General features: G+C 46.6%; 1 long non-coding RNA gene and 5 other non-coding genes across 6 annotated transcripts; 4 read left to right on the top strand and 2 right to left on the bottom strand.

The window, feature by feature from the left end:
- Nucleotides 1–1,423: 1,423 nt before the first annotated feature.
- LOC117309738 (U1 spliceosomal RNA) lies at nt 1,424–1,586 on the bottom strand. Its single transcript, XR_004524051.2, has one exon. It is a non-coding gene; the product is annotated as a U1 spliceosomal RNA (small nuclear RNA).
- Nucleotides 1,587–6,206: 4,620 nt separating this feature from the next.
- LOC117309682 (U1 spliceosomal RNA) lies at nt 6,207–6,370 on the top strand. Its single transcript, XR_004524000.1, has one exon. It is a non-coding gene; the product is annotated as a U1 spliceosomal RNA (small nuclear RNA).
- Nucleotides 6,371–11,869: 5,499 nt separating this feature from the next.
- TRNAQ-CUG (transfer RNA glutamine (anticodon CUG)) lies at nt 11,870–11,941 on the bottom strand. Its single transcript has one exon. It is a non-coding gene; the product is annotated as a tRNA-Gln (tRNA).
- A 1,187-nt stretch (nt 11,942–13,128) lies between these two features.
- LOC117313004 (uncharacterized) lies at nt 13,129–14,394 on the top strand. The gene is made up of 2 exons (XR_004527499.2): nt 13,129–13,827; nt 13,984–14,394. It is a non-coding gene; the product is annotated as an uncharacterized lncRNA (long non-coding RNA).
- TRNAN-GUU (transfer RNA asparagine (anticodon GUU)) lies at nt 13,873–13,946 on the top strand. The gene has a single exon. It is a non-coding gene; the product is annotated as a tRNA-Asn (tRNA).
- Nucleotides 14,395–21,835: 7,441 nt separating the features above from the next.
- Nucleotides 21,836–21,908, top strand: TRNAV-CAC (transfer RNA valine (anticodon CAC)). The gene has a single exon. It is a non-coding gene; the product is annotated as a tRNA-Val (tRNA).
- The last annotated feature ends 2,259 nt before the right edge of the window (nt 21,909–24,167 follow it).

Genomic DNA, 24,167 nt, shown 5'->3' with positions numbered 1-24,167 from the left:
GCAGGGAAAACGCCCGCTGCTGGGGAGAAGAGCACTTTTGTTTTTTACTTTCACTTCCAATGATCTACATACTCGACCTGGGTCCTGTGCTTTTCAGTTAGTTTTCTTTGGACCTAGTTTTCTTTAGACCTACCCTTAAGTATCACCCCTTCCCCCACCTCCATCTCCATCTCCACTCGCCCATCTTCACTCCCCCTCTCCCTGAACAGCACCCCACGGGTCGCAGAGGCTTCCGGAGCTGAGCGGATCTAGGAGTGCCGTCCCCGAGGTAGCCACGCGGGGGGCGACAGTCTTTTCGTCCATGGTCCTACCTTGACTGTTTGGCCCAGCAGATTCTGTTTGCCAGGACTTCGTGGATCGGCAGTGACGGTGAAGCAAGGGAATACCACATCCTGGGAAAGGAGTTTGTGAAAAGCCCACAACTGCCAACGCTGGCCTGGGGTTTTTTCCTAAACTGTAGTTCAATAGGGAAAAAAACTAAAACTACCCCTTAGTAAATGAAAAAATGTTATGTACAACTCCTGCGGCTACTTAACGAAAACGGATTGTGAAGGTAATTTCTTAACTTGCCAGGCCAGTGAAGCAGGTCTCGTGCAAACTGAAGACTGAAAGAGAACTGCTGTTTTTTGTCTATGCAAGTAAGTAGTGAGAGAAACACTGAAAAGAAAGGCTAAAGGAAGGAAAAGGAACAGGACTGAGAAATACGAAGAGACTGCTTGAAGACGGAAAAAAGGAATGAGTAGGCGGGTACCTACCGAAATCCCCAGCCATGATTGCAAACGATGCAGCTGATCACTTCAGAATATTAGTTCAGAATTACAAAAGCATGGAACCGGTCAGAAGCGCATCTATCTGCTCTTTGGCTTCTCACCACACAAACCGGTAAAAAACCGGTTACGCGGCACCCGGTTATATTCTTCGGGTCCGTTCGCGGAGCGAACGCTGACGTCCCAGTGTAGACCTAAGCTTTAACCACAGTTGCGTTTCACGTCGTTTACACACGAAAAGCGTTCCGCGTACAGCAAAGCACAGCCGTGGTTCCGTACGACAGCCCGAATTTTCGCCGCTCAGCGGTGAAAAACTCAGTACACCACATACAGGCGAGTCGCGCGGGCGCCGCCATTTTCAGCGCAGTAACGCTGGGATCGTATTCCAGTGATAACAACCGCAGCCCTCACGAAACCAAATCGCGTCTTTAGTAACTCAGCTGCCGGCACTTCACAAAACGTACTGCTAACATCTAGACCCAAGCGCTGTCTCCAGCCGGGTCGCACTCGCGTGTTCAGCACGTAAACAGACACCATAACTGACCACACAGGCAGGTACCTCACAGCACCGCCGCGACAGTAACAATCTATAAACCACGGAACCCGGTACACCCCGCAAACCACTCCACAACTCTGTTTTTATACCTCGTAAATATCAGGGGAAAGCGCGAACGCAGTCCCCACTATCACAAATTTTGCAGTCGAGTTTCCCACATTTGGGGAAATCGCAGGGGTCAGCAAATCCGAAGTGCAATGGATAAGCCTCACCCTGGGAAAACCACCTTCGTGATCATGGTATCTCCTCTGCCAGGTAAGTATGAGTTTACTATGTTCTGCCCTGACACACCCTCAGGCGCCCTATACTGTACAGACACGGTCACTTTCCTCCCCGCAGCCCCGAGCCTTCCTGCCCCTTCCAGACAGCTGATCCATGCACTTGCAACCAACAGCCCTCGATTCGCTCCCATACCACGGGAGATCATGTGTCTTTCACCACCAGATCACGAACCAGCAGACCCTGCGCTGAGATATCTACATACGACACGCCCCATCCGTCAAGCCAACGGGAATTACCGCTCCCATCCAGCCCACGCCCCGCCCTACTCCGCGCCTCCCTCCTCCCACGCCGTCCAGCCAAGCCTACCAGAGGGCGGGCGCCCTCTGGGGGAAGTGACGTCGACCGCTCGCTCTTTTCCTCCCACCCGCCCCCACCCGCCCCCACCCGTTGGGGCCGTGCGCGCGTGGCTGGCTGCTTAATCTCTGTCCTGCCGAGCACCTGTCTGGCGGCCTGCTGAAGCCTGAGCACCTTTTGGGAACTGTAACGGCTTTCAATGCGCAGAATAGAGAACATTCAGGAGTCCAGGGAAACCGGTTCCTTTCAAATCCAGTTGTCTTTGTGATGTACTATTGTGTGTACGTCTAGTAAAACGCATTAACCATTATGACTGGCGGTGAACTCTATTCCATTCTTGAAAGTTCAATTTCGTTCATCGGAAATTTCATTCCTTTTATTCCCCGTCTTCAGGTGTTTGTTTTGACTCTGTCCTTGAACAGATTTGAACACCTATCTGCTACCCTCTGACTTCGCAGTCAAATACCTTCTTTAACACAGGTTCATTTGTTAATTATTTTAGGTCTAAGTAAAAAGAGAGTCTTTCATTTGGAAATGTCACTTTTCCATAAATTATTGTTTTTCATGTGTGCAGAGAGCATGGCCTAGGGGTCATTAACTTACTGAGCTCACTGGGCAGGATGTGGCTCTCATGCCAGGATTATTTTATTGTTTTGGGGCATATCTCATGCTCTGTTGCATGGTTTTGTTGCTAAGCAGGCCTGCTTGGTTTTGTGGTTGAGCAAACCCGCTTTCTTGAGTGATCATTAACTTTCGGGGGTCTCCCATACTTTTTTCTTTACCAACAAACCCCTGGTGGGATTAACTATTTAATTACCTACTTTGTCCCTTTACTCTGTCCCTATCACTATCATATAAGTTAGTTTCAAGTTACCAAAATTTGGAGAGACTATTTAATAGCCTTTCTTTCTTTTTTAAAAAAATTTTATTTATTTTTGGCTGTGTTGGGTCTTTGTTGTTGTATGCGGGCTTTCTCTAGCTGTGGACAGCGGGGGCTACTCTTCATTGCAGTGCGCGGACTTCTGATTATGGTGGCAAGGGCTCTCGGTTTGCGGGCTTCAGTAGTTGCAGCACTGGGCTCCGTAGTTGTGGCGCATGGGCTCTGTAATTGTGGTGCGCGGGCTCCAGAACGCGTGGGCTCTGTAATTTGTGGCACATGAGCTCTTTCACTGAGGCGCACGAGCTCGGTAGTTGTCGTGTGCAGGCTTAGTTGCCCCATGGCATGTGGGATCCCCTACCAGGCATGAAACCCACATCCCCTGCATTGGAAGGAGGATTCTTTACCACTGGACCACCAGAGAAGTCCCAGATCTGTATTTATTTTTGAAATCTTTTTTTTCACCTTAGGTCAAGGAATAATTGTATCATAGCAACCTACGATTGATTCTATCTGACCAGGTGTTTTAAAACTTTTTGAGATTTTTGACAGACTTCCCAAGTATCAAATTCTAACTAAAGTTCTTTTGACCTCCAGCTAACTTTGGGGTGCTTCAAAGGGCACCTGGAACATCCCAAAGAGAGATCCTAAACATACTGGTTTCATTTGATATGTTAAATTACATGGGAAACATTGTCCAAACTCGCTGTTGCCTGTGTCAGCTGGAATCATCAGGCTCTCCCCAATCTTATTGCAGCTGCCAAACAGATAGGAGAAAGGGTTTTGGGTTCTTTTGCTGTCTAGTCTCTCACCTTACTCTATGTCCAAAAAATCCCCTGTGGGAATACTCCCACCTCTAGGCCTTCGGGTCCTGACCCCTCCGTGACATTTTCCATTGCACCCAACTCCAATTCCTGTAGGAGTTCCTTTTTGCACCTCTAGGACCCTCTTCACTCCAGGCCTTGGCAGCCCATACCTTTACAGACTACCTATTGGGCTCGCCACTTCCAAGCAGCCCACATCCTAGGCTTTATAAATGCTCAATCTCAAGGAATACACCCCAACATAGGGAAACTTGTTATAGGACATAAGCTTTATAGACAACAGATCCTCCTCAAGGAGAGTCCTGGCAATGCACTGGCACTGGTTCAAACGTCCCCTATCGGGGACCCCTCACGCAAGGGACTGGGTCGACCTGAGAATTCTGGTTAGGAATTGATGGGAGAGTAGACGACGCTCAAAATTCCATTAGGTAAGAAGTGTATTCAGAGGACACTCCGACCCGCTTTCAACAGAAGCCTCCTGGTAAAATGTCTCTGGGACGCCAGACTTCATTTCTAGGAGTGCTCTCAGTTGCAGGTTACTCAGCATGGGAGGTCCTGTTCTAAGCCAGAAGAAATACCTCTGGAATGTATCCTTAAAAACTGGAAAATTTTTTAAATAGATGGGCTGAAAAGGAAAATACTTAAACTCTACCGTAACACGGCCTGGACTTTATATAAGTTGGGGGGGTGGGGGTGGGGATGGAGTTAAATGGCCTGAAAATTGGTCTCTAAATTACAATACCATCTTGCAATTGGATCTTTACTGTCGCAAGATGGGAAAATGGACTGAGATTCCATATATCCAAGCCTTCATAGTCCTTTACCAAAAGCCTGCTCTATGTGACTCCTGTAATCAAAAGCCTGGGGAATCAGAAAGCACTCCTGACATTTTAGATGATCCCCTTCTAAGCTTCCCCAGCTCCCGGGGGTGGGGGTGGGGCGCGGGGAGCCAAGTTTCCCCTGCTTCTCCGGAGGCACCTACTTCTCCAGATCCTCTGACCAATCCCAAACTCCACCTTCCTATGTCCCTTTATACCCGCTGTTACCCCAGGAGGGAGAGACTAGTCACTCCGGAGTAACTCATAGTGGAACTTCCTATCACCCAGGATCGGGAAAAGGATGTCCTCTTAGGGAAGTGTCAAATGGCAAAGGGACAATCGGAGTACATGTGCCCTTTTCTTTAACCGATTTAGCCCAATGCAAACAGAGAACGGGCCGATTTTCTGAACACCCTAGTAAGTTTGTTGAAGGGTTTCAGGCCCTAACTGTGGCCTTCGATTTAACTTGGAAGGATGTCCAAACAGTCCTATCAACTTTCTGTGCCCGTGAGGAAAAACAGAATTGGGCAGCAGCACAGGGGCACACTGACCAGCTTGCCAGGGACCAGCCTGAACATTTTGTTATGGGTGGAGACACAGTCCCAAATCAGAAGCCTTGTTGGAGTTATAATTCCCGGGAGGGAACAGAAGCCAGGAAACACATGATACAGTGTGTATTAGAAGGGATGAGAAAGTGTATCAAAAAGCCAGATAAGGGCTTCCCTGGTGGCGCAGTTGTTGAGAGTCCACCTGCCGATGCAGGGGACACGGGTTCGTGCCCCAGTCCGGGAAGATCCCACATGCCACGGAGCGCCTGGGCCCGTGAGCCGTGGCCGCTGAGCCTGCGCATCCGGAACCTGTGCTCCGCAACGGGAGAGGCCACAACAGTGAGAGGCCCGCGTACCACAAAATAAATAAATAAATAAATAATAATTAATAAAAATAATTTACAGAGAAAGGTAAAATTATGACTCGCGTAGTGATAACAAATGAACCTGTGTTAAAGAAGGTATTTGACTGCGAAGTCAGAGGGTAGCAGATAGGTGTTCAAATCTGTTCAAGGACAGAGTCAAAACAACACCTGAAGACGGGGAATAAAAGGAATGAAATTTCCGATGAACGAAATTGAACTTTCAAGAATGGAATAGAGTTCACCGCCAGTCATAATGGTTAATGCGTTTTACTAGACGTACACACAATAGTACATCACAAAGACAACTGGATTTGAAAGGAACCGGTTTCCCCTGGACTCCTGAATGTTCTCTATTCTGCGCATTGAAAGCCGTTACAGTTCCCAAAAGGTGCTCAGGCTTCAGCAGGCCGCCAGACAGGTGCTCGGCAGGACAGAGATTAAGCAGCCAGCCACGCGCGCACGGCCCCAACGGGTGGGGGCGGGTGGGGGCGGGTGGGAGGAAAAGAGCGAGCGGTCGACGTCACTTCCCCCAGAGGGCGCCCGCCCTCTGGTAGGCTTGGCTGGACGGCGTGGGAGGAGGGAGGCGCGGAGTAGGGCGGGGCGTGGGCTGGATGGGAGCGGTAATTCCCGTTGGCTTGACGGATGGGGCGTGTCGTATGTAGATATCTCAGCGCAGGGTCTGCTGGTTCGTGATCTGGTGGTGAAAGACACATGATCTCCCGTGGTATGGGAGCGAATCGAGGGCTGTTGGTTGCAAGTGCATGGATCAGCTGTCTGGAAGGGGCAGGAAGGCTCGGGGCTGCGGGGAGGAAAGTGACCGTGTCTGTACAGTATAGGGCGCCTGAGGGTGTGTCAGGGCAGAACATAGTAAACTCATACTTACCTGGCAGAGGAGATACCATGATCACGAAGGTGGTTTTCCCAGGGTGAGGCTTATCCATTGCACTTCGGATTTGCTGACCCCTGCGATTTCCCCAAATGTGGGAAACTCGACTGCAAAATTTGTGATAGTGGGGGACTGCGTTCGCGCTTTCCCCTGATATTTACGAGGTATAAAAACAGAGTTGTGGAGTGGTTTGCGGGGTGTACCGGGTTCCGTGGTTTATAGATTGTTACTGTCGCGGCGGTGCTGTGAGGTACCTGCCTGTGTGGTCAGTTATGGTGTCTGTTTACGTGCTGAACACGCGAGTGCGACCCGGCTGGAGACAGCGCTTGGGTCTAGATGTTAGCAGTACGTTTTGTGAAGTGCCGGCAGCTGAGTTACTAAAGACGCGATTTGGTTTCGTGAGGGCTGCGGTTGTTATCACTGGAATACGATCCCAGCGTTACTGCGCTGAAAATGGCGGCGCCCGCGCGACTCGCCTGTATGTGGTGTACTGAGTTTTTCACCGCTGAGCGGCGAAAATTCGGGCTGTCGTACGGAACCACGGCTGTGCTTTGCTGTACGCGGAACGCTTTTCGTGTGTAAACGACGTGAAACGCAACTGTGGTTAAAGCTTAGGTCTACACTGGGACGTCAGCGTTCGCTCCGCGAACGGACCCGAAGAATATAACCGGGTGCCGCGTAACCGGTTTTTTACCGGTTTGTGTGGTGAGAAGCCAAAGAGCAGATAGATGCGCTTCTGACCGGTTCCATGCTTTTGTAATTCTGAACTAATATTCTGAAGTGATCAGCTGCATCGTTTGCAATCATGGCTGGGGATTTCGGTAGGTACCCGCCTACTCATTCCTTTTTTCCGTCTTCAAGCAGTCTCTTCGTATTTCTCAGTCCTGTTCCTTTTCCTTCCTTTAGCCTTTCTTTTCAGTGTTTCTCTCACTACTTACTTGCATAGACAAAAAACAGCAGTTCTCTTTCAGTCTTCAGTTTGCACGAGACCTGCTTCACTGGCCTGGCAAGTTAAGAAATTACCTTCACATCCGTTTTCGTTAAGTAGCCGCAGGAGTTGTACATAACATTTTTTCATTTACTAAGGGGTAGTTTTAGTTTTTTCCCTATTGAACTACAGTTTAGGAAAAAACCCCAGGCCCAGCGTTGGCAGTTGTGGGCTTTTCACAAACTCCTTTCCCAGGATGTGGTATTCCCTTGCTTCACCGTCACTGCCGATCCACGAAGTCCTGGCAAACAGAATCTGCTGGGCCAAACAGTCAAGGTAGGACCATGGACGAAAAGACTGTCGCCCCCGCGTGGCTACCTCGGGGACGGCACTCCTAGATCCGCTCAGCTCCGGAAGCCTCTGCGACCCGTGGGGGTGCTGTCAGGGAGAGGGGGAGTGAAGATGGGCGAGTGGAGATGGAGATGGAGGTGGGGGAAGGGGTGATACTTAAGGGTAGGTCTAAAGAAAACTAGGTCCAAAGAAAACTAACTGAAAAGCACAGGACCCAGGTCGAGTATGTAGATCATTGGAAGTGAAAGTAAAAAACAAAAGTGCTCTTCTCCCCAGCAGCGGGCGTTTTCCCTGCTCAAATATAAAATAGCTGAACCAAGACGAAAGTTAACTTTCAATGCCCTACTGATGAGAGAACGGGTTTTTAGAGTTTTTAACAGATTTCCTTAGTCTCAAGGTTGTCCACAGTATTATGCTCTGGATCCCGGATCGAGGAGTTTCTGACCAAAAGAAGCCGAACAATAAATACCGGGACTAGGAACTGCTTGGATATTGGTTTCCAGGCCTATCAGACATAGCGAGGTTATTACGAAGACATTGGGTTGCCTCTGGGGTTAGGAGCCCAACCTCGCGGGGGGGGGGCAGGTGCTCCGGGGGAGGGCTCCTTTTCAGTCCTGGTGCCTTCTGTTGGAGCTTGGGCCAACTCCGATTTGCTAGGCCGATTTTGCAAGCGTCATATGAAAATAATATTACGTACTTCGTGAACTTGTGTAGATTAAATGAGATAATCTAATAACACACCTAGCATAGTGTGTGGCTTATATTAAGTATGTCCTGATAGGAAACAATCAAAGATAAGCCTGCACTTCAGGTTTTTGTAACATTTGAATACATTTTGTATTTGCGGATGTAACATCTATTCACAAAATAAATTCATATTAAAGAAGAAAAGATTTTATATGGAATTTATGAAACATATGCCCACAAACGGGACTTGTTTATAGCAGCTTTGTTCATCAATGCAAATGTCCAGCACGAGGTGAACGGATATAATTGTGATATATTCATTCAAAGGAATACTAACTACTCTTTGATGAAATGAAACAGATTCCTGATACAGGGCCCCGATATGCATTACTCCCGAAAACATCATGCTGAGTGATGAAAAGAGTACATAGTCTGTGGTTCCCTTTATGTGAATTTCTGGAACAGGCAAAACTAATCCATAGTGACAGGAACTAGATCACTGATTTCCTGGGACAGGAAGTGGTAGGGGGATCGACGGCAGAGGACATTTTGGAGTACTGGAAATGTTCTTCCTTCTTGAACAGGGTAGTGGTTACGTGGGTACATTCATCTGTCAAAAGTCATCAAACTTGAAATGGATGCATTGTATTATTTTCAAACTACAACTCGAGAAATTTGATTTTAAAAAGTAATAAGAAGAATCATTCCAAATTTTAATGTCTTAATTATTATCATTATTATTATTAGCCTTAGAGGGTTCTTTTAGAAAAGTCTCTCTCTTGTGGTAAACAATTTGATTGAAATTTCAGCAATTTCTTCATTTTTGTATCTTTTTCTTCCATTAACTTTATGCACTATTAAATTGCATACTTTAAAATAAAACTAGAATCTATAAGAGCTCAATTTTATAAAAACAAATATAGATATAGATATACCAAAATGACTCCATCAATATTTAACTACCTTAACAGAGGTTATTTTTGAATTTCAGATGTTTCAAAATTTTACATATTTGCATTTTCTGCATCATTTGAATTTTACATAATAAGCATATATAATTTTTGCAAAAATTAGAGTAACTTAAAAATAGAATCGAAGAAAAATACGTAAAGATGTTACCAGCAGTTAATTCCAGGAGGTGGGACTATGGATGGCTGCTTATTTACTTCTTTATATATATATATTTAACATTTTTAAATTTAAAGAAAATGAATGACCTGGAAGTGAAGGAACAGAATAGCTATGGAAGAAGTATGGCGTAGGTGAGAGGAAAAGATAAAGGGAAGGAAAAATCTAGTTCTGGCAGGAATTGTGTTTAAGTTGGAGATGTGCGGGGAGCAGCTGTTGGGATAAGAAGGATGTTTGGGAGGCAGGTGGGTCATGAGGATATTTAGGACAGTTTTATGCCCGTTACGTGACTCCTCCTTAGTGTTTTTTTCAAAAGAAATATACAGACTTAAATTTCTTGTCAAGCATCTTTACCATTTTTGTTCCTCTTTGATTGGGAGCGTATCTTGTGGAGCCAGGCGGGCTTCCGTTCAGATTCCTGCTTTCAAATCCCGCTCACTGACTGAGCGATGAGACAAGTTACTTAACCTTTCCACGCCTCAGTTTTCTCATGTGGGAAGTGAGGACGATGATATGATATAGGCCTGTTGAAAGGATCAAATGAGTAAACCCATGTAAAACTTGTAGACTATGCCTGGGCACACGGCACTAACATGTAATCATTGAGTGTAAGCTCTTGTGTTTTGGGCACAGCACTGCATAAAGACTCGGTGGGATTTTATTTAAGTTACTGATACTTTTGAGTGGCTGTGGACCCTCCTAGAGAGAGTAAAGCAATCCTCTCTGACCAGCAGTAACCTCCTGGGCCGGGAGGATCTGCAAGTATATTAGCTCATGTGATCAGCTCATCAAAAGGGGAATAATGGTCCAATTCCTTGCTTCAAGAATGCCCCAATGTAAAAAAAATAAAAATCATGATTTTACAGTGGAAAACATTTCTACACATGACACAAGACCCAGAATTTTAAAAGAGTGATACATATGACTACATAAAAATTTATATTCAAAATACAAGCAATGAACTTTAAAAATATCATACATGTGGTACAAAGTTACATATGCCCCAAAACTTGTTATGGGAAACAGTAGTCCCCTGATCCCATCCCACATTTCTTTTTTTCCAGGGATAACCACTTTCAACTCACATGACCTACTGTTTGGCTATTTATCTCCTTATCTCTAAATAAATATTGAGACTCTGATTTTCCAGTTTCCCACCCCAGGCCCTGCAGACCGGCCTGCAAAGGGAAGAGTGGAGTTTGTGTGTTTCCCTACCCGCCAGTCGTCTCCAAGGCAGCCGCCAGGACTTCCACTGGCTTGCACACCAACACAGCCCACCTCACCCCTCCAAACCCAACGGCGAAGGAAACTTTGCAAGAACAAATGCCAGGCAAGCAGCTTGGCGATTTGGGGTGGAACCGGGTTCTCGGGCAGGTCGGTAAAGGGTGGGAGCGCTCCAGAGTGAGGAGCTGTGGTCGCCCAAACCCAGCGACTGCCCCCGCTGCAGTGCCCGCCCAGCTCCTCTCCCTTCCAGCCCCTTTCTCCCTTCTGTGTCATTCTCTCCTCTTTCCTGCTCTTGCCCTTCCTCGGATCTTTTCGCCGGCCTCACACCTTTCTCGTCAAGTCCTCCAAAGACAGCTGTGTCGTTCGGTCCTTCGTAACCTCTGAAAGTTCCAAAATCTCAAACTCAGAGAGATGCTCCTTAGCACCTGGAAGAGAACGTTTTAATTAGCTATTCAAGTCCATCACAAGCCTCATCCATACGTTTCTACCGAGCAGTAGAGGACAAAAGTGTTTCCATCCGGTCACGTCCTGGGGCGTCTTCTCGGTGGAGCAGAGTCGCGGCAGGACGAAGGGGCGCCGGCCGGTCCCGGACTCGGAGCGGCCCCGGCTCGTCTCACCTTTGGCCCCGGAGGAGCCGGGCCGGGCGGCCGTGGGTCAGGGACTTGGGGTCTCCTCAGACGCCGGAATCCGCGGCCGGGGCTCCCCTTTCTGGCTGAGCTTGGAAAGAAAGGACGAGGTTTCCTGGAGTGAAGGTTCAAATCTTAGCCTAACAGCGGCTTTTCGTGTCCAACGGAGACTTAGGAGCGAGCAGTTCTGAATAAAATGGGTATAAACTGGGATAGGATCCATTGATATTCGGAATAATAAATAGGGCACCTGAATACAATACAGTACTTCCCATCCAGGTCTGGAACCCTCGACCCGAAAGCTAAGACGCTGTCACCCTGGCTGCTCAGCGACGTCACAGCCCCGCACCGCGACCCTTTACTCACAGGGACCAGCGCGCAGTTAGTTACAGGACGTGCGGTGCGAACCCCTCTCGCGGGGCAGGAGTCAGTGGGCGCAGCCTCTGCCTTTTGCCCCCGAGACCCAGGGTGACCCGACGAGGGGGTGCCACCGGCTCGGTCGCTGCGCCCCTGGGCGGCGGGGCCGGGGCCTCCGGTGGCCAGCGACGGGCAGAGTCGCCAGGGTCCAGCGGGGACGCCGCGGGCTCGTCCCCTCACCTGCCCTCCACGTCCGCGTGGACCGCGCGGACCGCGCCTCTCCGGGACGCGGGAGCGGGAAAGCACGTCCCATCTGAGGAGTAAAAAAGTCCTTCTTCTAACTAAGCAGAAAGGTCCCACCGAGATTTGAACTCGGATCGCTGGATTCAGAGTCCAGAGTGCTCACCATTACACCATGGAACCTGCTCGAAACGTGCTCGCTCTATGCCGCCAGAGATGGGGAAGTACTTATTTAGCCTCCACGCGTCCCAGCGATAATCCCAGGGCATTTCTTCTACGGTCCCGACAAGACTTGAATACGGTTGACCCGCGTGGGTGGTCCTCCGTCTTGCTTTCTCTCTGCTCCTCTCCTTTGATTGACTTCTCTCAGTTCACTTGCACCTCAGAAAACGAGGTAAAATCCACTTTGGGCTTCGGGCCAGGGAAGAGCCCCTGAAAGTCTCCATCATAAACCACATATTCTGCCTCAGTTTGCCAGAGTGTCCCATCCTGAGGTAAAATTTCTGCAGATAATAGTGTTACTTTTCTTCGCCTTCACACTTTTCCCATTGCCCAGAGAGGGCAGACGATTGTCAGCGCAGGACTTGGGACTTCCTGGGTCCCTTGGCTACACAGCACCGATGACACTCCAAAGCTGCCACCACCTCCTACGTGTAATATATAAAGTGTGTCCGCAGTGGAATGGGCATGGGAGGCAGGAGACCTCTCCTTTTCTTCTTCATACACTTCTGATGAAGGGGGGCTAAGTTTTTCTTACCACTGTAGATTTGTTAGATTTACCGCGCAAGTAAAAATTAACGTTTACACCAAACACTGAGACAAACCAGGCCATACTCACCAGGGGTGACTCAAAATCAACGACATGCTGTGGAGGCCACAAGGCAGCGCTCTGACACTTCGGCAGTCACAGACTCTTTCCTCACAGCGTGGGCAAGTCAGTTTCATTCCAATTTCTTAATATATCATGACCCAGAAGTCGCACGGCTTAAAAGAAGTGTACACATACCCAGGTACCCAAGAGCACTCATTGCTGGGTCATAGAGCACGTGCCTCCGAGTTGTCTGACAGTGTATACAGTATTTATGTACACAAAATACCACCACACTAAATATTCACATGTGTAATAGGTATAAGTCCACACTATGTCTCAAAATAATAATCTGCGTTATTTCATTTCCCCTTTACTTCTTCATTTTCTCCCAAAGCCATTCCTCCCCTTATCCAATACACAGAACAGAAAAATTCGCATTAAAAGAAAAGAGCCGTCGGCCAAAAAACAGAGTCAGTAAGATGCCCAGTGTTGCTGGGAGACGTCCCAGGGACTGGACAAGAGTTGACTCAAGGAGGAAGGAGGCCCTTGTTACCAGGAGGAAGTTCACAGCACCGGGCTGAGGAGAAGATGAAACTTCCTTCTGGAAAATCAAGAAGCTGGGCGGCAACAAACAACACGAAGCGCTCCTCCAGGAGAACTTCAAGGTCAGTCAAGGTTTATGAGTGCAAGGACCACAAGGGGTCTCTGGCTGATACAGGAAGAAAAGAAATCCGTGGAAAGGACGTTGAGGGATCACAGAATGGCCGGGAAACCCGGAGCGTCCTGCTGAGTGCCAGACCCTGTTCTGGGCGTGGGGACGCAGGGGCGACCATCACGGCGACTGCTGCCGTTGTGGAAATCGCGTGACGGACACAGGAAACCAAAACACCACACGGGCCCCCGGAGGCCTCTCGGGAGGGTGGGCAAAGTCACATTCATTGGGTGTCGGCGAGGAAACCGGAAGAGCCGTCATGGATGCCCACCGGGAGTTCAGCTATCCTTGGACCCCATTCGGTTCAGGCGCGGAGGGTCCCGGCCCGGGCTCCGGGTGTCTCCGGGGGCGCTGGCATCTGAGGCGAGTGAGGGGCAAGGCGGGGTCAGGCCATTCTGCTGCCCTTTTAGTTTCGGATAAGGCACCTGAGGCACCAGTTTCAAACAGGATAAAGAACATCATTCATCGCTCTAAACTTTCCGTTTTTCCGAGGCTTTCGAACGGGCACCGTTCTCCTGCGGGACAGGCGGCACATCCTGGGAATTAGTAAGTGTCTACTGCAAAGAGAGTCCAGAAAAGGCATGGGCTGTTGTCTCTGTGGCGCAATCGGTTAGCGCGTTCGGCTGTTAACCGAAAGGTTGGTGGTTCGAGCCCACCCAGGGACGGTGGGAGAGTTTTCTTTTCTTTTTTCTTTTTCCCCAGAACCCATCCAGCGTTTTCGGTGCTGAATACCATTCCAGGTGTTCCATGCTGATTATTACCTGTACATCTGCTCCCACAAAGTTTACCGAACTGTCTTCGGGGTCCTGTCCACCTCACCACTGCTGCCAGTCTTGGGCCACCCCGACTTCCCAGCTCTATTGTCTGTCGTCTCTACTGGACTCCATACTTGCCTAACTCACGACCTCCTGAAAGAGATCAAGGAAGCCACGGTCTGGTGGGATAAAGTCTTTATTCTGCCAAGTCTGTAGACTTGGACAAGAAAGTTATATGTTATGTGCCTCAAATTTTTCATCTCTGAACGTTAGTACTTGTTCTGTGAATGATGTTATAAGTGAGCTCATGATCATAATTCTCCTCTGCATTGTTTCTGATAAAGGCCTTTCTTCCATGGTTGTGTATTACTTGGTTTCATGGTTTCACGATGACGAATATGCTGCAACCATCATTATTGTACACACACCTCTGACCACTCGTGCAGGTGTTTCCATAGCGTAGAGAACTGGAAGTGCAAGTGCTACCTTTAGTGTTTCTATGCTTCTAATGTTGGTAAATGCTTCAAATTTTCCTTCCACAGAAGTGGGACTGAATCATATTCCATTTTATTTTCCAGTCTTTCAATGTCCCTTTCTTCATTTACTTGCCAACACAGCAATCTTTGTATACATCTCTGTATGATAGTCTAACTAATAAAGGGAGCAGTGCCCTCCCGACATAACTAAGGGGAAGGACAACAGAGGGACATTTTGGGCATTACACAGAGATATTCTATTGCATATGTTCGAAAGCTCAACATTCAATAGTTTTAAAATCCTCCAAGAACTGTAATTGTTTTCTCTGCTGACCTAGTCAACAGGGTCCAGAGAAGACTACCCAGAATGACCTCTTTGATAACGTCCTGCCAAGCAACTTATCCAAAGAGAAGAATCTCGCTGATCCCAGAGGTTTTTTCCTTCTCCCGTTTTCTCTTTTATTTATAAATTTTGCTTATACTTTTAATTTGATGAAAACAATCTAATGCCTGTCCTTCCTCGTATAAAAAGGGGAATTAGCATGGGAATAAGTGTTTCTGTGTTATTCCTTGTCAGTTTTTTGTTTGTTTCTTTGTTTCTGTGTTTTTTGGCTGTGACTATAAAAGTTAGCCCATCTAAGGCACATCGTGGGAGCCAACAGAATCCTGCCCCCCCCCCACAGGTTCCTGCTTCAGACCTGGACCCTTAGAGTTATTAGCTCATGTTTGCTCTGTTCTGTTAAATCTCATGTGCAGAAATTGAGCATTTTGGCTTTTTCATACTGTGTGGTTACTGAACAAGGATTTTCTCTCTCTCTCTCTCCGTCTCATTTGTGCATCACTAATTTCTCTTCTCAGTGCGGGATTCTGGTTTTAATTCTAGGAAGTGAACTTCTGGGGATAATCCCTGTTGGGGGGTGGTTTACAGGGATCTATTCCCTGTTAGGTAGAAGATGACAGCTAATCTGGACCATGAGTCTTTCTTGTCTGATGCTTGTCCTGAGGATTCTGGTATTTCCTGGTATGTGACACCACAGCAGTGAGAAGCTGTCCACCTCTTGTCTTTCCTCTATTTGGTAAAAACCGCGTGGGCCAAGGCAATCCTTGTCAATAACTGCAAAAGTGTAGTAGCTACAATAAGGATGATCTTAATATGCAATGGTTCCCTCAAAAGGAGCTCCACAGTAATAAGGGGATTAATACAGGAAGAATATTGAATTTTTAGCATGGAATACGCAGCTTTCTTTCATTGGTATACTCAAGTTTCTAAATAACTGAAAAAAGTCAAACAAATGTCCTTTAGGGATTACTTAAATCAGACTACAGAAAGCAGAGGAAGGACATTTATATCATTACAAACAAGCAACAAAGCCAGCAACATGAGCACTTGTGACAACCCTACAAGTCAAGAGTTAAAGTTTCCAGAACTGTAAGCCAGTTCAGTCCTTAATACAGATGGATGAGGAGCACTGACGTCATGCACAGATACATACCCTGGAGACTCAAAAGCATATCACAGAAGCACTCCGATTTTCACTAACGAGCTTCCTTCAAAGACCTAATGTGGCTTACTTATTTCATTTTGTTTCCCTCACTGTTAGTTGCTGTTAATACATATCGTTGCCTCTGCTTTCACCTTAAATAATGCGCACTAGTTTGATGAATTTTTTCCCCTTTAAATATATTTTCTCAGAAACAAAACAATATACTTTCTATTCCTTGGGATAGAATAGACAAATTGGGCCTCTAAAAATTTAAATTAATTAAAAAGTAATTTCCCAATTAATTTCAGAATAGTAATAATCAGTTATGTAAATATAAAATAAGAAAATTAAGAATTTCTGGGAAAAATGCATTACTACTTATGCTTTCAATGCGGTATGTATGTGAGGAAAAATTTTGTTGTTGAATTGGTGACAAGGAACTATAACAGATTTAACTGTAGATTAAATTAATGGTCTTGATTACTGGGAAGAACAGTGAGAAACGAAGTGAAATTGATTACAAAGACGACCGTTAATTCTTTTAAGCAATTTAAATAATTTATACATTTTATATATAATGACATTTAAAATGTTTATGTCATGTGGTGTGTTTTTATCGAGGTTACTCAGAAAACTTAGATTGGTTTAATACTTTTGGTCTAAAAATGACTATATATATTTTTTCAGATTATCTTATAATGTAGAAAATAATGGTGGTATAATATTATGGTACGTAAGTCTAGGCTTTATTTTGTCTTGAACATCTGAGTTAAGTTGGACTTCTTAAATTTCTTATACTGGTTGTACCAGTTAAATAAGGAAACATATTCAGGAAGATTTCAATGTCATTGAAAAAATCATTAAAATTTATGTGTTGAAGTATATTAAATATACTAGTCAAGTACATTAAATATACTAATATCTTTAAAGAGGAATGAATACTTGTAATTCCAGAAACCAGACGACTCAATTATTCCGCTTACAATTTCTGGTAAACATTTTTAGGTGTCATCTAATATGTGATTCCATATATACGAATATATGATTCCAACATTCTCAGGTTCCAACATGTGTCAGCTTAAATTACAAATTCAAGATTTACAGTTAACTTTAATCCTTTGACTAACATTAAATTGATTTAATTAACGAATCATCTTTGGTTGCCTGCAAATTCTCTCTGTCTTTGTCCTTCCCGTTTGCCCTGATTTCCTGATAGGTTGGCTGACAACAGCGCTTTCGTTGGGGAATGCTGTTGTTTTCTGGGTTCACATATATTTCTATATTTTGTAGGTTTGCGGCTGGTGCTGTGGCTATTCTTATGTGTCCCCTTGACAAAAGTTCAGTAGCGTGGCTTGTGTTTTCACTGCTCTGACACGGCAGAATCATAACCTTAATGCTGCGTACTGCACAGCCTCTGAAACCTTCTCAATCGCCTCCTTGCTTCTCGTTACACATTCATTTTCGCATGGCCTTTGCTTTTTATCACAGCAAGCACCAAAATCCAGCTTTGCACGGAAATGATATCATTGAAAAAAATGTAGGATAATCTAATGTTGGCAGATTTTACTATGTAAATTACACCTCAATAAAGCTTACTTTTAACAAAAAAGGACAAACAAAACCAAATGTTGACAGGATGGAGAGCACTGGAAATTCTTATTCATTTCTGGAAAGGGTATAAAAAAGTTCAACAGGTTGGAAGAAACTTTGGCAGCATCAGCTGAGGGTCATCCATACACAGTTATATGCTGTGGCCCAGAAATCGTACCTTTAGCTGTGCTACACCTTTGACCTGTGCTCTCCAATATGATAGGGACAAGCCACATGTAGCTACTGAACACTTGAAAGTTGCTAGGGCCACAGGGTGTAAGGATAATATTCTGATGTAGTAAGTCTCCTAAAGCGTTAAAATAGATTAAACTAGAAAAATCAAAATTCCTTGTGACAGGTTTGAAAACTAATAAAGGGAAACGTCACTAAAATGAAGTTGGGAGACCAGAAGTGGGAGCTCTCATGGGGTACCACTCAAGTTCAAAGACAGGAAGTATCGTCAATTATAGACCCAGACAGAAGAAGCATCAATAGGAAAGAATCATGGATTACAGGCCCCAACAGTAAAACATGTACGTTGCATCTCCTGCAGGAAACCAGCAACTTGGCAATGAGAAACCGTCATCACCCTGAACTTTCACTTTTCTTCAAAGGGCTTGGTTTCAAAACAACCTCCCTCAGCTTCCTCCTCTTTCTGTTAAGTAAGGTTCCTTCCTGTCTTCTGTTTGTGGGACTTGCCTATGGCTTTTGCTATAGCTTGCTTGTCCTGAATTGCAATTCTTCCGCTATTCCTGAATAAACCCTTTTTGCTGGAAAAAAACAAAAAAAATCCCAACTTTTATATATTTTTACATTTATAAAGTTTTTACATTTATTTTGCTTCTTTGTTTTTGGCTGCGTTGGGTCTCCGTTGCTCGGCTATGGCTTTCTCTAGTTGCAGTGATTGGGGCCTACTCTTCATCGTGGTGGCTTCTTTTGTGGCGGAGGATGGGATCTCGGCGCGCAGGCGTCAGTAGTTGTGGCATGAGGGCTCAGTAGTTGTGGCTCACGGGTTGTAGAGCGTAGGTTCAGTGGCTGGGGTGCACGGGCTTAGTTGTTCCACAACACGTGGGATCTTCCCAGACCAGGACTTGACCCCGTGTCCCCTGCCTTGGCAGGCGGATTCTTAACCAATGTGCAACCAGGGAAGCCCCCAAAAGTATTATTTTTAAAGTCAACCCTGGCATTATTCTGCTGGAATGGGGTGCCCTAGAAAAATGTGTATATTCACCAAAAGTCAAAAAAAAATGTTCATACCTTTTCAGAATATCCTCAACTGGAAACAAGTGAAATGTCCAACAGTAGAAATCTATGTAGAGTTATATTCTTACAAGGAATACACAGAGAGAAAAATTAGTACGTGAAAAATAGGGTTAAATTTCATAGACATAATGTTGAGTGAAAGAAGTCAGACCCATGCCCCTCCAGGCCCCCAAACCCAGTGCACACCCTGTGAACCAATTTATGTGAAAGTAACAGGCAGAGAGGTTGGGAGGGGTATGTGCGTGATTCCTCTGAGCTCTTGCATGGGAAGAGTCATGAGGAAGCCTTTTGAGGTCTGGTCATTTTCCATACCTTAGTTATTCGGGTTGCTTCATCAGTTATTCACGTTGGTGTACACTGGTAATGCTTTGGGAACTGTACACTCTTTGTACTTTATGCATATTATGCCTCATTTTTAAAAAATTTAATGCCACTTGGTTATTGTTAAAGTGATGTTGATACTTTTTCTTCGGCTTTATCCTGGGCTAGGAGGAAAAGTAAGTTCAAAGTAGTTACTGGGATATTTTTGTTGTCCTCAGATTTTTGGCTTCCCTTCAGTATCGGATGTCTGACTACTTACTTATATGTTGCTCACAACCATGACCCTAAGCTGACATTCCACTGTTCATACTGCGGCAAAGAGAGAAGCAAGTGTTCATGATCAAATCTTGCTCTGTTAAGAATCAATATGAGTCAAGGAAGGGGGAGGGTATATGAAATTGAGAAATTCTGATGAGGAAAGTAGTTCAATTAGGCTTAAGTAACTCAGAGGTGCCAAAGGGAGGACACTGGTAGGTCGTCCACAAAGAACAGCCGCCACATTCACGTCACCACTAAACTCTGAAGAATTTTTGGAGCCTCCACACATAGCAAATGCGTTTACTTGATTAGTTCGGAACGTCACGAGATTAACCCGTCCAGACTAGGTGTTTGATGGCTTTCAGCTATCTGTTCCTCAAGGAAAGGGAAAACTCCTCTTTGTCAGGCTTTGTGTGTGTGTGTGTGTGTGTGTGTGTGTGTGTGTGTGTTTCCTCTCTTCTCTTTTCTGGCTCTTTTATAAATCCTGTCTTTTTTAATGACAACATCCTAATAACTGTCTCCCATTTTTATTAGGAACCATGTGAGCTAACTCAATCAAAATCACTTTACTACTTGAAGTAAGTCAGAAAGAGGGAAAGAAATATCGTATATTAATGCATATATGTGGAACCTAGAAAAATGGTACAGATGAACCGGTTTGCAGGGCAGAAAGAGAGACACAGCTGTAGAGAACAAACATATGGACACCAACGCAGAGAAAGTGGCAGAGGGGTTCGTGGTGCTGGGGTGAATTGGGAGATTGGGATTGACATATATCCACTAATATGTATAAAATTACTAACAAGAACCTGCTGTATAAAAAAATAAACAAAATTCAAAAATAATCTCTTTACGTATGATTTTCATGTTCACATCTGTATACACTCTATTGGTAGCTTTGAAATGTATTCTTGGGTGGAGACTGCCATGAAAAGGGAAAGTTTAGGCCTTTAATTGTTGGAAGATGGGTCCTTCTTAGTCTTTAAATAGACAGTTTCCACTTAGTATGTGTTTAACAAGCTCATCGTCATTCTCTCTGCGTCTAACGTCGTGGCTTCTCCAAAGGTCCCGTTTCCTCTTTCTCCTCTTCTTCTTCTTCATTTCATTAATTAGTTTGGGGAGTTTTGTAGGCCTACCTTTCAAACTTCTTTTCCTTTTGAAATCTTGGAGGTTGAACAAGGAAGGGATACAAATTTCAGTGAAGTTTCCTCAGATACCCGTGAGCATGGTGGCCAAGGGGAAGGGCTCTGGAGGCAAAGTGCCTGGGGCTGAGTGCTGGCTCTCACTGTCATGGGGGTGAGACCCTGAAAAGGTTAGCTCAGCTTTTCAGTGCCTCAGTGTTCTCATCTGCAATAAGGGTTGGTAAAGTCCTACACTATCCTCCAGGGCTGTTATGTGGACTTAGGAAGTTATTCCACAGTAAAGCACTGAGGAACAGTGCTGGTCACTCAGTAAAGCTTGAGAAAGCTGCTTTATCCTTATTATGAAGTCTTTTATTTCCCCTTCTAACTGTACCACTGCTGACCTTCAACATTCCCCAGAACAAATTACGATTGTTTAGATGACCTCTTCTCCCTCATTTTAGTGACCTGCATCTGGAAAACTGGTTGGTTTGGATGGTGATCTAACTGGTGATCTAAAGGCAGTGGGGGACTGCATCCAGCTTCATCAGATTCTTGGACCCTGGGCCTGCATGACGATTGTTTAGCTCATGGTAGACAATCTCTTGCACATGTTTCTATAGCAAGAGCTTTTCATAGATAGTCAGACATACCTTAAGTATTATAAGAAAAGTGCAAGTATGTACCAGAGACCTGTCTTTGGTTGTTGTTGTTTGAAGAAATCAAAGGAAGAAAATAGAATTTACCTGGAAGTTGTAGATTTCCTCCTTCAGTTTTGACGGGGTGTTTGTAGCAAGTTGGCATTCACCCTGAAAACGACTAAGTCAAGTGTGGATTAAAGGAATTCTGTTTGAAGGCTTTGGAGAAATGCAGCTGGGACCCACAGGATCAGCTCCAGAGAGAGAGAAGCTCACTCGAATGAACCTAATTCTCTACCTTTTCCCCTTAGGCCCAAAGGGCACTTGCGCGAACCCCCGGCTCCCGCGGCTTCTGGGAGCTGAGGAGTCAGTGGGGGCGACCCCTGCACTCGGGGGCACAGCTGTGGATCCGAGGACTCTGCGGTCGGTGCGGGAGCCCAAAGGCCGACTGTGGGAGGCTCGGGGGTCCTCCCTTCTGGGCAGGCACGGAACCCTAAAAGCAGGACCTCTCGGAAGCCGCAGTCTCCTTGCCTGAGAGGTCTTGGGGCTTCAAGGTCCATTCTTCAGTTTAAAAAGTTGGCGAGTAGGGCAGTGCTGGCAGGACCTACGGATTTCAGGGATGTGTCGCTGAGCTGTAGCACCTGCCGTGTTTCCGTAGTGTAGTGGTTATCACGTTCGCCTCACACGCGAAAGGTCCCCGGTTCGAAACCGGGCGGAAACAAACGTTCTTCCTTTCTGAAACTTTTACCTTCCCTTTCAAAAAAGCAAAACGGCCGAAAGGCAGGGGCTGAGGCAGCGGGCGCAGCTGCATTTTCCATCCCCAAGGGACAGGCCAGGAGTTCCGTTGCTGCCTGAGAGCCTGCTCAGCGCTAGGGGCCATCCCTCCTTTCTCCGTGAGTCACTGCGGAGTCCAGGCCACAGCCAGCTGACCCAAGTGCGCAAAGGACAAGGCTGACTTCGGCTCATTTTTACATCCGGAAATCCCCTCACCTCCTAAGCAGGCGCCTAAATCTCTTGCACATGTGCACGCGAGTTATGTCTCTGGAAACCAAGGAGTTCATCTCTGGCTTGGCTCACACAAGTTCATCCCTTCACACTTGGCTTTCCCCCATCTCGGCACACTTACGCAACAGTTTGATTTGCGTGACGAATCAAAAGAGACCGAACCCAACTGTGCACCGGGGACTCGAGCCAAAGACACGGAAATGAACAATGTCAGGCTCCCCTAACTGAGCTGGTCGCGGAGGGGAAGGAGCCCGTACCGGTGCCGTTAACCAGGAGAGCCCCCAGAGCCAGAGCAGACATCAGGAAGTGGACGGATCCGCCCATCACCTGCTGACATCCCAGTCGGCACCTGACTCAAGAGAAAACCGAGGTTCAGAAAGAGAGCATGACCTTGGCTCGGCAGCACAGAGCACTGAAGCTAGACCAGGACGGACCTTGTGTCCTGTCTCAGAGCCCACAGCGTCGCCCAAGACTGCAGATGTGAAGGGTGATGAGCAACCGGGCAAGGGCTGGGAGCCTTGCACAGCTGCATTCAGCCCTGGGCTTCTGGGAAATCTCCGTTCCTGCTCTCCGAGTCTCTGAAGTGGAATCTTTACTTTTAAAATTTTCATTTGGAGACTCTAAGTCGAGGCACCTCAGGGGTTCCCTGGTGGTCTAGTGGCTAGGATTCGGCGCTTTCACCGCTGCGGCCCGGGTTCGATTCCCGGTCAGGGAAGCCTTTTTTTCCTTTTTTTCCCCTTTAGCATCTCCACTGGCAGGAGTCTTCCTCTTCCTGCCCCGAACAGAGCTGTGTTTATTTCAAGGTTCAGATGCAGAAGAGCTTCTGCAGTGAGTCCCCAAATGCCGGTGAGTCCCGGCCTCAGGGTCCTTGACATCGCGCAGGCTGGAGAAGGTGAGATGTAATGAACAGCCTGGGCTGGCCAGCTCTCGCCTCGGCTCTTTTCTCCCTGCATGTTAGAAACCCGAAGACTTATTTACACAGTTTTCATCCCAAGAGCATCGAGGTCTCCAGTTCCGAAAATTCATGAAAAACCAAAACCAAAACCCTTTGAAACATACAAAAAAGTTGCAAGAGTAATAACATCGTATATTCTATACCTAAGTGCACAGTAAACATTTTCCCACGTTGGGTTTCTCACTCTCTCTCCGTATATAAGAATGGCGACACCACTTGAGAGTTCCTTGCAGACATCTCCACTCAAGATTGCTCCTTTCGTTTGGCGTGTCTCTCAAAGCCAGCTTCTGCGGGACTTGTCCTCCAAGACCAGGGGAAGCCTTTGTCCTCGCGGGGACGCCCCCTTGCCCTTTCAGGAACCTGAAATCCGTTCTCTTCAGGCTGTAGAGAAGCTTCAGGAGGACTTTTATTCAGCTCCCCCCGAAGTGCAGGCCAGGCACGTTCTGTGCTAGTAGGAATCCCCCCGGACCGGCTGCCCTCCGGACTCCTCCCGGTTGCCTTGGCGGGCAGTGGGGTCTTGGGTCAGCCTGAGCGCTGGAACCGCCTACTGGGGAAAGGCCGTTCAGGGAAGTGCAGCTGCCCCTTGGCTGTTGCCTGGGTCTCTGTGCCCTGCACGGAGCGTAAAGGGTTCTGACAGGACACAAAGGTGACGAATCCTTCCCTGTAGTGAGTGGGAGGATGAGAGGAGCAGATGGGAAATGCGTCAAAGGGAGGGGGAGTATTCTCAAGTGCTTGTCAGAATTCTCTGCATGGGTGGCTGCCCTATGATAATAGGGCTTAGTGTTGTGTTTTCCTGACCTTGACCCAGTCTCAGGTCCAGTGTGATTAACTGCTCTAAACCGTTCGTTTTTCTGAGGCTGTGGAACTGGTACAATTTTCCTGCGAGAAAGACGCACATCCTGGGAATTCGTAAGTGTCTACTCCACAGAGAGTCCAAAAGAGTCACGTGCTGCTGTCTCTGTGGTGCAGTGGGTTAGCGCGATCGGCTGTTAATGGGAAGGTTGGTGGTTCGAGCCCACC

This window comes from Tursiops truncatus, chromosome 1, assembly GCF_011762595.2.
Source record: "Tursiops truncatus isolate mTurTru1 chromosome 1, mTurTru1.mat.Y, whole genome shotgun sequence".
In the NCBI taxonomy this organism is placed as follows: domain Eukaryota; kingdom Metazoa; phylum Chordata; class Mammalia; order Artiodactyla; family Delphinidae; genus Tursiops; species Tursiops truncatus.
Note: the sequence above shows the minus strand (reverse complement) of the source record. Positions and strands in the feature narration are given on the sequence as shown.